This window comes from Dromiciops gliroides, chromosome 5 (assembly GCF_019393635.1).
Source record: "Dromiciops gliroides isolate mDroGli1 chromosome 5, mDroGli1.pri, whole genome shotgun sequence".
NCBI lineage: Eukaryota > Metazoa > Chordata > Mammalia > Microbiotheria > Microbiotheriidae > Dromiciops > Dromiciops gliroides.
The window spans coordinates 201,261,691-201,274,765 of record NC_057865.1 but is presented as its reverse complement, the minus strand read 5'-3'; the positions used below and the strand labels follow the sequence as shown (position 1 = coordinate 201,274,765).

Below are 13,075 nucleotides of genomic sequence, written 5' to 3'. Positions count from 1 at the left end.
CCTAATTTGAAACCAAGGCTCAGAGCTTTTACTAAGGTAAATGGGTCAATGACAAAGCTACAAAATACGCCACAGAAAGTGTGGCAGAATTGGAGATTAGGGAATTATTATTATACAAGTAATTCTTCCATTAGGAAAAACAATACACTAGTCTGACTCTCCAACCTTCAAAGGAAAAACGCAGAACACAAAGTATGAAGTATCCTTTTAAGTAGGGAAGCAAAAACTCAGACATAGTAGGGGTTTCAACCTACTTCTTCTCTCTTCTCTCCTTCCCAACACTTTTCCTTTTTCCTGGGAATAATGAAAATATTTAGGTCAGAAATTTAATTTTTTTTTTTAAAGAAAGAGAAAATTTCCAAACTTGGTTTTCATTGAGAACTAGTCAGTGGTAATCATCGATGCTGAAAATTCCAGTCATTTTCAAGTTCATAGAAATCCTCCAAATCTCCCCTCCTAGGGCATTTTTATTTGTGGTTCTCATACTCCATGTTGGCTGATTTCATGCAAACATTCCAAAGTAAGTACTTTAGAATATTTCTCACCTTTTAGCTGAGACCACAGATAGGAAAGAACCTATTTGAAAGTAATATAATCCACAAGGCTAAAGAGAAAAAGTATACCAATGGGTCTCTAAAATTATGAACCCAGGGTTAGGGCCAGCTTAGGTAGAAGCTTATACTTCTGAGTGGGTAGTAAAGTAAAAATGTCATACTTTGATGATGACATAAGAGATTAAAAAAACCAAACCCAAACCTTTTTTTCATGTTACCTGATGGAGTTTCCCAATGACATTTGATTCAGATGACTGTTAAATAAATGCTATCTTTACCTTCTGGTTGTTTCTAAGTTTTCTGAAGGATCAAAGGAGCCCAACAATGCACAACAATGCCCTTATGTCCTACTTGATTTTTTCCAGATCTAGGTGCATTTGGACTGAAGACTACTGTCCTGAAGATCACTCACTGTTTGAGCTAGATCTTAACACTTATCACTGTGTCAGTAACAGCTATGCCAGTTGACTGTGCAACTTCTCATCCCACCTTCCAATTATATTCATTCATTTTGAAGTTTTCACCTGAGCATAACCTTGCAAGGTCTTCTTTATTTCAAGCAGGCATGAATGCCCTTTAGCCCAGAACTTTTTTTTGGGGGGGCGGGGCAATGAGGGTTAAGTGACTTGCCCAGAGTCACACAGCTGGTAAGTATCTTAGGTCAAATTTGAACTCAGGTCCTCCTGAATCCAGGACCGGTGCTTTATCCATTGCCTCAGCCCAGAACTCTTGATAATAGGCAAGACAAAAAAGGAGACAGTATAGACTTTTTAAATAACTTTATAGTTTCCTGATGAATTAAGTTTGTGAATAAAAAAAGAAAACCGAACAAAGTGTTTATAATAATTATCAAGGCAAAGTTGAATATAACACAATTTCTTTGCATTATCATTATCCTGTCAGTTACACAACTCCAGCAACAACACACACACACACACATACAGTTGAAGGCAGTGGGCAGGTTTGGTAACACCAGCATCTCCAGCTGCCTCTGTTACCAAAAAGGAACTCAAGCTATAAGGGAGATGGTACCCTATATACTCCTCTCCTCCTCCACTAAAGTGCAACACCTCTCTTCTGAAGCAAGCAAAGGAGAGAGGCCCAGGCTGTACCTAATGTTCCTGTCTTGGACGTGCTGACTTGTTTGGCTGTCTACTGGGCTGTTCTTGTAGTGGGGCAGGCAGGTCATAAAGGATTGTGTATTAGGATGAATGAAATACTGGTATGGTATGATGTGGTGGGTTGGGTCCAGAAGCCTTGCTCAGGCCCAGGAGTAAGTCCTCTGGCTTTGGTCTAATTCATCTCCTTTTCCAAAAGCATCTTCATTGGCTGGAGATTTTCTGGCCCAGAAAACTTAAGAGGTTTAAAAAGTTCAAGAGCAAGAATCAGGGGACTGAAAGTCAAAGGAGTGGAGAATTGAGTGTAATTTATCTCACCTGGCATGTAGACTTCAGGCTAGCCCGAAAAGTGAGAGGTTAACTGGATGAAATAGCACCAAGGAGGAAAGAGGTTGTGTGGCCTGTACTGTGGCTGTTGCCAGAAGGGGGGCCGACAACCACTCACCCTAGCACCATAGCTAATGAACTTAGACAAAGCGTCAAAGAGATCAGCCCCTGATGCTACATGGTGCTAGGCACTGGGGGTGTGGACTCTGAAACATTTACTTAAAAGATCCAGCTTTCATTTTCTTCTAAGCCTTGTAAAGAAAAAGGCAAAACGTCCAGATGCAGGCCCATAATTTCCTCAGCAAGCCTGGGAGGAGGGGGAGGAGTTTGGCTGTCCCTAGCTTGAATTCCTTTATTAAAACAATATTGGTTTGCATTTTATTATTATTTTTTATAAAACACAGCTCTTTATTTTTCAGTTCTACTACTATTTTTTTTCTCTCTCATTAAAAAAAACAAAAACAACCAACATCTCAACAATGGACACACATGATTTATAACTGCTCCAGTTCTCTGGACCACACAGACAATATTGACAAGCAGAGAAACAAAACAGCAAAACAGGAGGAGGGATGGGGGACAAAGAACCCAAGAAATCAAACCCTAAACCTCTTCATCCCCCCAAAAAAGTCAGGAGAAGAAATATCAATGATAGGGTCACAGCACTTGCCAAACACATCAGAAAAGTCAGGGGCCTCCTGGTTATAGTTTTGACACTAAAAAGTTTGGAAACAGTTTTTGCTTTAAAAAGAGTTGGCAGAGGCAACAACCATTTTGTTCAGAAGGATTTCCCTGTAGTGAAGGAGACTTTAGTTTCCTGCTTAGATATCCCCTCAATTCACGTGAAAAACCCCACCGATTTTTAAAAAGAGCTTTCCTTTGAATGGTTAAGTCAGATGGTTTTCTCCCCACTGTCTTGATGAGCAGGATGGATCTCATCCGGAGGATGGCCCCCACATGATCTATATGGAGGTCCCTGCTGGTTTTATGGGAACAGTACTGCCGAATCACAGCTTTCTCTCTTTCCACCAACTTCCTCCAGCCTCTGGGCTTTGATGGCTGGGGGAAAAATAGCAACTCCTGATGAAACAGGGTCTTGTTGAAACCTTGAAGACGCCCCAATACATACCCTGGACCTGAGGTCTCAATTCTGGGGTAATTTACCACTGAGTGGAAAGATGAAGCATTTTATCCTCTGGAAACCTCCCAAATTTCCTAGAGCAGAAAAGTAAAACCTATGGAGCAGCTAACAGCTTTTGGGAAATGGGGTCAGGTAGCAGAATGAGACTGAGTCTGGAAAAGCTAGGTGGGATTTTCTTTGCTATAGAACCCTTGAGCAGCAACACCAAATACTAGTCCTGGAACATCAGTGAGAGAGCAATTAGCCCAGTGAAGTCACTGGAATTCAGCCCATGGTGTCCTTTCTTTTCTTCCTCCCTTACCCAGGGCTTTTATCTGGGCAAAAGATATGACAAACCCTTAGCTTCCCACTGGTGGATGATCAAGCCTAGCCCTCCTTTCATAGTTTAATGCCAGGCACAACTAGGTTTCTCCTCCCCCTCCAGCCCTCTCTCCCCTAGAACCTAGACAGCTTTACTTTAAATGTTAGCTAGCAGTACCATCAACTGTGAGGGGGGGTCTCGGCTTTTAATATCCTACACCATTGTTGTTAATGCCCCCCTTTTAAGAAAGGGGACAGAATCACTCAAAGCTTCTCCAGATCATGAGAGAAGTGAGGATTAAATGTCAGGGCTGAAATGGGTTCACAGAATTCCATTCATATGTTTCATTACATTCAAACTTAGAATGACTTACCCATTTTGATCAGTATACAGAGTCTTCATAGATTAGTGTATTAATATACTGAAAGGATAGGTGGGGATGGGAGGAGAGAGAGACAGAGACACACACAGAGAGAAACACTCTCTGTTTCTTTAGTCATCAACCCTCCCATACAAGTGTTAGGTTGATTCAGTCCACCATTCTTTTTCACTGTCCCTGTTATGGGTACTATTTGTTTGGGGGGGGAGGGGGAATTGATCTTCAAGTGAGAAAGGGCAAATGTATTGGTTAATGAAATGGACAAGTTTGGGAAGGTTACTCTCAAACCTCCTTGCCAAATGTAAAAGGATAATCAAGGCAAAAACACTAAGCAGCAATTGAATGAATTGGCAGAACCACAACAGCCACTACTTGATGATGCAATCAATCAATATGTGTTGATTGAATTAATTTGCCAAGCCCAGGAAGAGACACAAAAGCCAGTGATCTGATGAATTTTCCTTCTGCAAGGAAAGTAAGTCATGAACAGTTTTGCCTTCTGGCCAAAGATGCCTTCCCTCTTGGAGGCAATTCCGAGGGCTATCTGATAAGATAAGACTGGATCTCTCTACCCAACTGGGATTGAAAAGCTTATCTTCTATGGTTCAAGAGAGACTAAGTCAGATCTTTCTCCCAAAGCCCCAGAAAAGGATTAGATGGATTTCATGGTGTATCCATGGGGAGAGCTGAAGTGAAAGTGGAAAGGAAGGAGAGCACACGTTAATACTCCATATGGGTAAGAGCCACAGGTGGCCTGCTTGAGATCATCCCACGTCAGTTTGGTCAGAACAAACAGTTAGAATTGGCTCAGATCCCCAAGCATCAGCTCCAGATCTGTTGTCTCCATCGTGCTCCAACAAGGGCATGATAGTTCTTCAGAAGTTCAGTTATACACTGGTGGCTCAAATTAAGGCTCCACCATTCTGAGCCTAGAAAGGCTGTGGAGTTTTAGATGATTTATGGGCAGTGCAATAAACAAATAGAACTCAGGTAATTGGTCACAAATGACTGCCATTACTCCCCAATCACTGTCTCACCTCCTTACTCCCCCCAACAGACTAGCCTTCCTATCAAGGAACATATCAGTAAGAAGTTTATGAGCCGGATTCATTTAGACCATAGATAAAGAAAATTCTGGCATCTCACAGGGAGAAGGTATTGTTTTACAACAGGGAATGAGGGTTCTTAGATTTCTGACAATGTAAGCTAATGAGACAGTCAGGGAGTGGCAGTGGGAAGATGTTAAGACTCATGGATATGATGACTTTATGGATAGCACTAAATTCCTTGGGTAATTGCGGGTGAGGGAGAAAATGCATGTCCTAAATGTTTTAGGGCTGTGACTTTTACCAAAACATGTGGATGTCTGGCAAAGGAAGTGGTAAAAGGGGCAGTTCTGACTGAATTGTCCATATTTGAGTGGCAGTGTCTGATCATTCATCACTGTCCTTGTTTGTATTCTGGAAAAGTCCTTTAGAGGCCTTTAAAACTTGAGGACTCTTTTAGTTTTGAATTTGATATTTCTAATTTCTGATTTGCATTTATAGACAGTAAAAAACCAGGGTGACTACTAGCTTGAATGTGTTAAAAGGGCATCTAAAGCCAACTATCTTCCTAAGTTGGATACCTTTTTAGGACAACCAAAAAAAACCCCCAAAACCCTTAATAACCAAGTGAGATTTCCTGTAAGCAGCAAGTGACCCAAGCCCCCAAATGCATCAATTTTGCTATAATTAGAAAATCAGGCTCTTGAAAAAGATTTACTAGAAAATTTCCATTCTAGAAAGACTGCAGGGGAGAGGCAGCAGAAGGGCATATCTCTGCATTCTCTCACTCTCAACCTGGTTTGTCACATGGCAATGGTTACAACCCATGCATTAGGCATTTTTCAGTGGGAAGAGGCTGGATGGCATTTTGATAGAGGAGAGTGAAGAGAGCCCATCTGAAAGACAGGAAGGCACTAAGTCACATATGAGGAGGCCAGGGAAGCCTGCAGAGCTCATCTTCCCATGCTCACAATGAGTCATAAGAAACAAAATGCACTGAAGGAGCCTGGAAAAGGGAAGTTGTATCCTCTGTGCTACTGGCTCAAGATATCAGAGTCCAGAAGAGTGACCTGGAGAAATGCTTGTGGGTTCAGAAGGCACGAGCCAGACTTCTACAAATCCAGTTTATCTTCTACAAAGACAAATATGACTGGAGTATGAGAAGTCCTCAGGGTCCCAACTCATTTTTAAAATTTCCTAGAAAAATTTTGTCTGATAGCCTTAAGCTGAGTAAGGGCTCCAGTGTGACTGGGCTTTCTGTAGCAGCCTCTCATTAACTTTTCAGAAGAGATGGTCAAGGAAGGACAGGATAGGTAGGATGGGATAAAGACCCCAAAGTGGTGGTTTTCTGAATTAGTGTTCAATAAGCCATTACTGAGGAAAAAAGGAAGTAGTTATGTCCCTGCCTGAAGCCTCCTAGAAGACAAAATCAATAATGAGAAAGGACAAGTAAAAGAAAGAATGAATACTGAGCACCTTCCTCCCTGGACTACAATTTAAACGGCAGAGTTGGTTCTCTCTTATTTGCTCCTTTGTCTCTCTCTTCCCTTCTCTACTTCTCTCTTTCTGTGAGACTATCCTTTTTAGAGAAATCACTTCAAACCACAGAACTCCCTAGATTTTCTGGCCTGTTGCAGTTATAGGTTTCATTTTTATGTTAAAGGAGAAAAGGCAATCACTTCATGTCCCTGTGCTGAAGGAGAATCATTAGTTTCTAACAGTTACTCGTTGATGATGACTAGATGACAGATTTCTATGGAGAGAAAGCCACCCACTGTGGACTCCCCAAATAATGAGGAGACCAACTCCATAGCAAAAAGATGAATGCAAAAACGTTGTGGGACTCTGGATGGAAGAATAGAGAAAGGAAGTAATTTGTGGTGTTTGGCCGGTTGGTTTTAACGTGTACAAGGCAAAGCAGAGATTCCTGGATGTCTGTTGTTCTTCCTGCTCCTTTCTTAGGTCCCTGGATTGACTGGGTTGGTCATTCCCACGAGGTCATTGGGTAGGGTCAGGAGGACTCCTCTAGTGCATTGACCACTTGTTCCAGAATGTCGGGGCAGTGATCAGCTATCTGTTGGAGGATGGCGTTGGCAAACTCCTGAAGTTCTGCATTATCTCGCTCACCTTTTTCTAATTCACTGCAAAGCTGCAACGGAAAAGAGAGAGAGTTTTCAGATAAAGCAGGGATAAGTTCTGGACTCCAGTCAACCAACATATATATATATATATATTTTTTTTTTTTAAAGTGAGGCAATTGGGGTTAAGTGACTTGCCCAGGGGCACACAGCTAGTAAGTGTTAAGTGTTTGAGGCTGGATCTGAACTCAGGTCCTCCTGAATCCAGGGCCGGTGCTCTATCCACTGTGCCACCTAGCTGCCCCCAACATAAACATATTTAAAGGCTCAAGGAAGAAGAACCGGTTTTAGGGTTTCCTCTTGGGAAATCTATGTCTTTAATAAAAGAGCAGACTTCATCATTATTAAAAACTGTGTTGATGATTATTATGAAATTATTAGAGAGTTCAGAGAAAATGGGGTGTTTTATCTTTTGCTGTTTGCTAAGTACACCTTCAGTTAAACTAGCTGAGGGTGTCTTTAGACCAATGGCATGAGCATATTTCCGAGGCCTATCCATCACCAGTGTTTTTACTTCCTCTTTGCCATGGTCCATCATTCACTCTAACTCCCTCTGCTGAATGAGTCTCCTACTTCAGAAGTAAGAACTATCTAGAAAAATTATTATAGGATGTCAACTGAGTAGCCCCAAACTGTATTCATACAACAGGGAGTCTGGGCTGTATGGAAGCCCAAGGGTGACACTCATGTATGATTCTCAACTTGCAGTATATAACATATGTCTCAGGTCATGTAACTTAAAGCTGAAATGTCAAAACAGGAAAACGAGATTCACTGTTTTACTCCCTCCACTCTATTCCCCAAGTATGCACTAGGACTGTATCAGCACTGGTGCAGTAAACAACTTTAAGATTCCTCCACATCAAAGGACTTCTGAACTCAAGAATATCTTCTTGAAGAAGCCAAAACCCATGAAGCAATCCACCTAACTGAGATAGGAGGCATTGTTCAGTAACAGAGAACCTCAGTCCAAGGAACCTGCAGTCAACTTTTAGTTATCTGAGAATATATTCATTATGGCAAATTTATAAACCTATTCTGTGGTTTCTTACAATGGGGGTGGATTGAGGGATGCCTGTCTATATATGTTTACTTTACAAGGACAGCTTCTCATCTCAGAGAAAAAAGGTCAAAGTTTTGAAAGAGGAGAAGGGGAAGAAAAGGGTCCCAGGGCTTTGTTGGAAGTGAATTTAGCCCTGGGAATGATACCAGGATCATGAACTATTAAGATCACCCCCATCTAAATCATTAATATAAGGTACCTTATACCTTCAAGAGCCAAGGAAATGGAGACAGACTGTATCAAAGAAGATGAAGTAGTTAAAAAGATAATTTTATGAAGCAAGATTAGAACTAAATATATAGAATAGAAATATATAGAGTAAACATGCCCTGTAAAAGAAAACTAACATGTTGAAAATGTGATTACTGCCTATAAAAGCCATGGCAGTGTAAAGAAGGGAGGAGGAGTGATTTAGCCAAAGAGACGTATGGAAGTAATGTTAACAAAAGCAGTGCAAAGAAACTGAAATGAAATACAAAGCAATGATTTTCCAGTGCTATGCTGAGCATTTTTGTCAGGGAGAGAGAGAGTCATGCTCTTAGGCATTAAAATGTGGAAGTAGCTAAAGCCAAAGAGGTTTAGAATTGTAAATAAGCTTTTTTCCATTTTGTGATGTAGTATTAGAAGCTTAAAAAGGCAGACTGGTGTAGTGGAAAGTCTGAAGTTGGAAGACTTGGGTTCAAATTCTGACTCTACCTCTTACAAGCACCTGTGTAATGTTGGGCAAATCACTTAACTTCGATGACCCTAAATTTCCTAATTTGTGAAATGAAAGGCTTGGACTACATGATCTGTGATCCTATGAACATTAAGTTTTCAGAGGAGATGGCCAAGGAAGGACAGGACAGATAGAATGGGGGCACTTTAAGAGCACTGAGTGCTTACAGGTCCCCAGCCTGAGCTGTCCCTGAGATCATGGAATAACATTACACAGAAAGCAGAGACAGGACAAGCTAAGATCTTCCCTCCATAAGTGTGCATAGATAGCTTGATGCTAACATCAATTCTGAAATCAGGAAGCAGGTTGGAAGAATGAGATGATGATAAATATTTATAAAGCATTTAATATGTGCCAGGCACTATGCTAAATGTTTTACAATCATTAATCTCATTTGATCCTCATAACAACTCTAAGAGGTAGATGCTATTATTATTATCATTTTACAGATAAAGAAACTGAGGCAAAATGGAGGTTAAGTGACTTGTTCAGGGTCACAATAAGTAAGTAAATGTCTAAGGCTGGATTTGAGTTCAGGTTTTCTTGATTCCAGGCACAGAAAAGCGGCTCTGGTGACAGGGACACAGAAGAGAATAACTCCCAAACACTTAAAATCAAAGATTAAAAGAAAAGCTTGGGAACAAATTCAACTAGAATTCCTAAAAAAGTTATAAAGCAAGAGTTTAAAAAGTTAAAAGTGTTTTTATAAATGAAATGAGGATGGTAGATGAAAAATTTTGGGAAAAAATGAGAGGTATGAAGAAAGACTTGGAAAAGGAAACTGACAGTTTCTCATGAGATCTTGTGCAAAATTTATCTAAGAAAGAAATGCCTTGAAACTTTGAATAGATCCAAGTAGAGACTGACTTCATGAGACAGCAAGAACTATTAATCTAAAGTAAAAACACGGAAAAAATAGAGAAAAAAGTAAGGTCTCTCAAAGGAAAAAACAGATAACACAGAAAATTAAGAGAAGAATATAAGAATCATTTAACTACCTGAATGCTGTGACCAAAAAAAGAGCCTAGAAATCTATTTCAAGAAATCTTAAACAAAATGTCCAGACCCCTTAGAAGCAGATGGCAAGTGGAACTAGAAAAAATCTACTAGTCATCTCATGAAAGAAACTCCTAACTGAAATCTCTCAGGAATAATGTAGCCAAAGTTCAGAGCTTCCAGGTTAAAAAAAAATACTACTAAAAAAAACCTATAAGCAGCCAAAATGAAGACCACACATGATTTAAGAGTCACCACCATAAAGGAGCAGAGAGCTTGGAATACAATATTATAGAAAGCAAAGGACATAAGCCTTCAGTTAAGAATGACTTACTCAGCAAAACTAAATATCACCCTACAGGGGACAAGATAAACCTTTAATGAAAAAAGCAGACTTCTAGTATTCCCAATTGTGATGGTGAAATAATTACTATAGACACAAGTTATGGGTAAGCATATTATCAATTTCTACCAGGAAGGGATTAGCCAAGTGTCTCCTTCAGCTTCTTGTGTTCCCCAGAGTGAGCAAGATTATACTCACCTTCACCTAACAAATTATTATTGGATATAATTGGTTTATCTTTAACCTTTCTTTGAGAATACTGTATTCCAAGTTCTTCTTTCTTTGAAATTGGTAGCTGCCAAATATTGTGTGATCTTGACTGTGGGTCTTTGCTACTTGAACTCTTTCCAGTTGCTTACAGTTTTTTAAGCTCTGGATTTTGGCTATGAATTCTGATAATTTTCCTTTTGGGGTTTCTTTTAAGAGGTGACTGATGGATTCTTTCTATTTTCAGTTTTCCCTTCTGGTTCTAATAGGTCTAGACAATTTTCATTCATGAACTCTTAAAAATATAGTATGTAGGTTTAACAAAAATTTTTTCAGCTAGTACAGTAATTCATAGATTATTTTTCTTTGACAAGTTTTCCAGGATAGCTGTTTTTGCTAGGCAATACTGTGGGGTATATCTTCTTAATTGAAAAAAATGGAAGTAAAGTACATTGTAAACCTCACAGCAACATATAAATGACAATGATGACGATGATGACCCTTCTAATCTGGTGATTTAATTTCCTGAGCTTTCACTGCATTGCTACTGAATTTAAGCAATGTTTACAGAGGTATGCTGGTAAATGTTTAACAATCAGACTCTGGAAAAAAATGTAGGCACCCATATTTTTAATTATTATCCATCATGGACACTTTTTAAAGTCTACATAATCACCCAAAACCAATAATTAAGCCCTGATTTATAGCAATTGCCAATTTCTGAGATGTAAACACTAACACTGAAAATTTAACAATTGGGTCTTACAAGCCTTTTAGAGATGGTTCCAGTGAATTTCTATAAATACCTTACATTTTATTCTAGTTTTTCAGTCTTTCAGTCTTTTTCTAGTATTTCTTGCTATCTCTTGGGGCCTCTGGTTCAAACTAATTATCAGAGTCTTTTACTTTGGTAAGGTTGTATAACTCCTGTACTAGCTTTGTTCTCCTACCAGTTCTTCCCTGTAGACTTTATTTATTTCCTTTATGCTATTTTTTTTTTTTTAATTTTCATTTCTACCAGCAGTTCCAGTAGTTTTTGGAAGATCTGTCATTTCCTTTGAGGCTTTTGTTTATAGATGATGTGGAACTAGTCTTGTCTTCTGCATTTGGGCATCCATGGCCCCATAGTTTTTCTTTACCATTAATATTTTCTTCTGTTTTGTTTTAGTATTCTGGCTTTACTTCCTGAACAGGAACTCTGTATTTTGTCCAGGTTTTGTGTACTTCTTTCTGGAAAGGATGACTGGGCCTTATTTAGTCTTGACCTGTATTGTCTGTGTCTTAACACGAACTCTATGTTTTTGGTTTTTATTTTTTAGTGAGGCAATTGGGGTTAAGTGACTTGCCCAGGGTCACACAGCTAGTAAGTGTTAAGTGTCTGAGGCCGGATTTGAACTCAGGTTCTCCTGAATTCAGGGCCGGTGCTTTATCCACCGCGCCACCTAACTGCCCCTGAACTCTGTGTTCTTTAAGGAGCTACTTAAGGAAGTGAGCTGTGCTGAAGTGGTCTTTCCCCCTTCATGGTCACAGACTTGCAGGCTTCTGAGTCCTTGGGATCATGGTGACATAGCCACAGGTTCAGGTGTCCTTAGCTGATCTTGTGCTAAATTTTTATCTGGACCCCTTTCCTTTTTTTTTTTTTAAATAATAAACATTTTTTATTTAAGTTTTGAGTTCCAAATTTTATCCTTTCTTTCCTCCTTCCTCTTCCCCCTCCTGAGGCAGTAAGCAATCAGCTATAGGTTATACATGTGCATAAATTATGTAAAACATTACCATATTAGTAATTTTTGTATAAGAAAACTTGGATAAAAGAAAAAATGAAAGAAAGTGAAAAATAGCATGCTTTAGTCTGTGTCAATCAATATCAGTTCTTTCTTTGGGGTGGATAGCATGCTTGTTTCATCATTAGTCCTTTGGGATTGTCTTGGATCATTGTATTGCTAAGGATCATTGTACTGCTAAGAATAGTTAAGTCATTCATAGTTCTTCATCAAACAATATTGCTGTCACTGTGCAAACATTCTCTTGGTTCTGCTCACTTCACTATACATCAGTTCATGTAAGTCTTTCCAGGCTGTTTTGAAATCATCCTGCTTGTAATTTCTTATACCACAATAATATTCCATCACCATCACATACCACAGCTTGTTTAGTCATTCCCCTATTGATGGGCATCCCTTTGATTTCCATTCTCTTAGACACCACCAAAAAGAGCTGCTAGAATATTTTTTGTATAAATAGGTCTTTTTCTCTTTTTGAGAATGTCTTTGGCTATAAACCTAGCAGTGGTATTGCTGGATCAAAGGGTAATGCACAGTTCTATAGCCTTTTGCCTATACAACTCCACCAACAGTGGAGCCTAATCCCTATAGGCTTGTGATTTTCTCTTTCTGCTTCTCCTAATGTAGTTTCTTCCTGCTTTTTCTGACCATTAATGGTTTGGTTGTCTTTTTTCATCTTTTCTGTGTAACTTTGAGAAAACTGGGCTTTTCTGCCCACTACTACAACATCTTGAGAAAAGTCTAATTTCTGCTAACTAGATGTTAAGCACAAATGCTCTATGTTGCTGAAGGATGGAAATTTCTGCCAGTGCCCCCTCTCAATTTTCAGAAACCTGGTTGTTCCACCATAGTTACAGTTCTGCCTTGGTGTCTATTAATACTGTTCACTGCACTAGCAACAAACAGAACTAAGGAAAACATCAAATCAACAAAAGTACATGGCACACATGAAGAAATAGA

At 39.4% G+C, this 13,075-nt stretch overlaps 1 protein-coding gene across 1 annotated transcript in view; it reads right to left on the bottom strand.

Moving 5' to 3' along the window:
• Window positions 1-1,318: 1,318 nt before the first annotated feature.
• Window positions 1,319-13,075, bottom strand: part of ERC1 (ELKS/RAB6-interacting/CAST family member 1) — a 313,654-nt gene continuing 301,897 nt past the window's right edge. The window contains exon 16 of the mRNA XM_043966008.1: window positions 1,319-7,015. The gene's annotated coding sequence lies outside the window, so the exon portion shown is untranslated. The remainder of the gene's footprint in view (window positions 7,016-13,075) is intronic.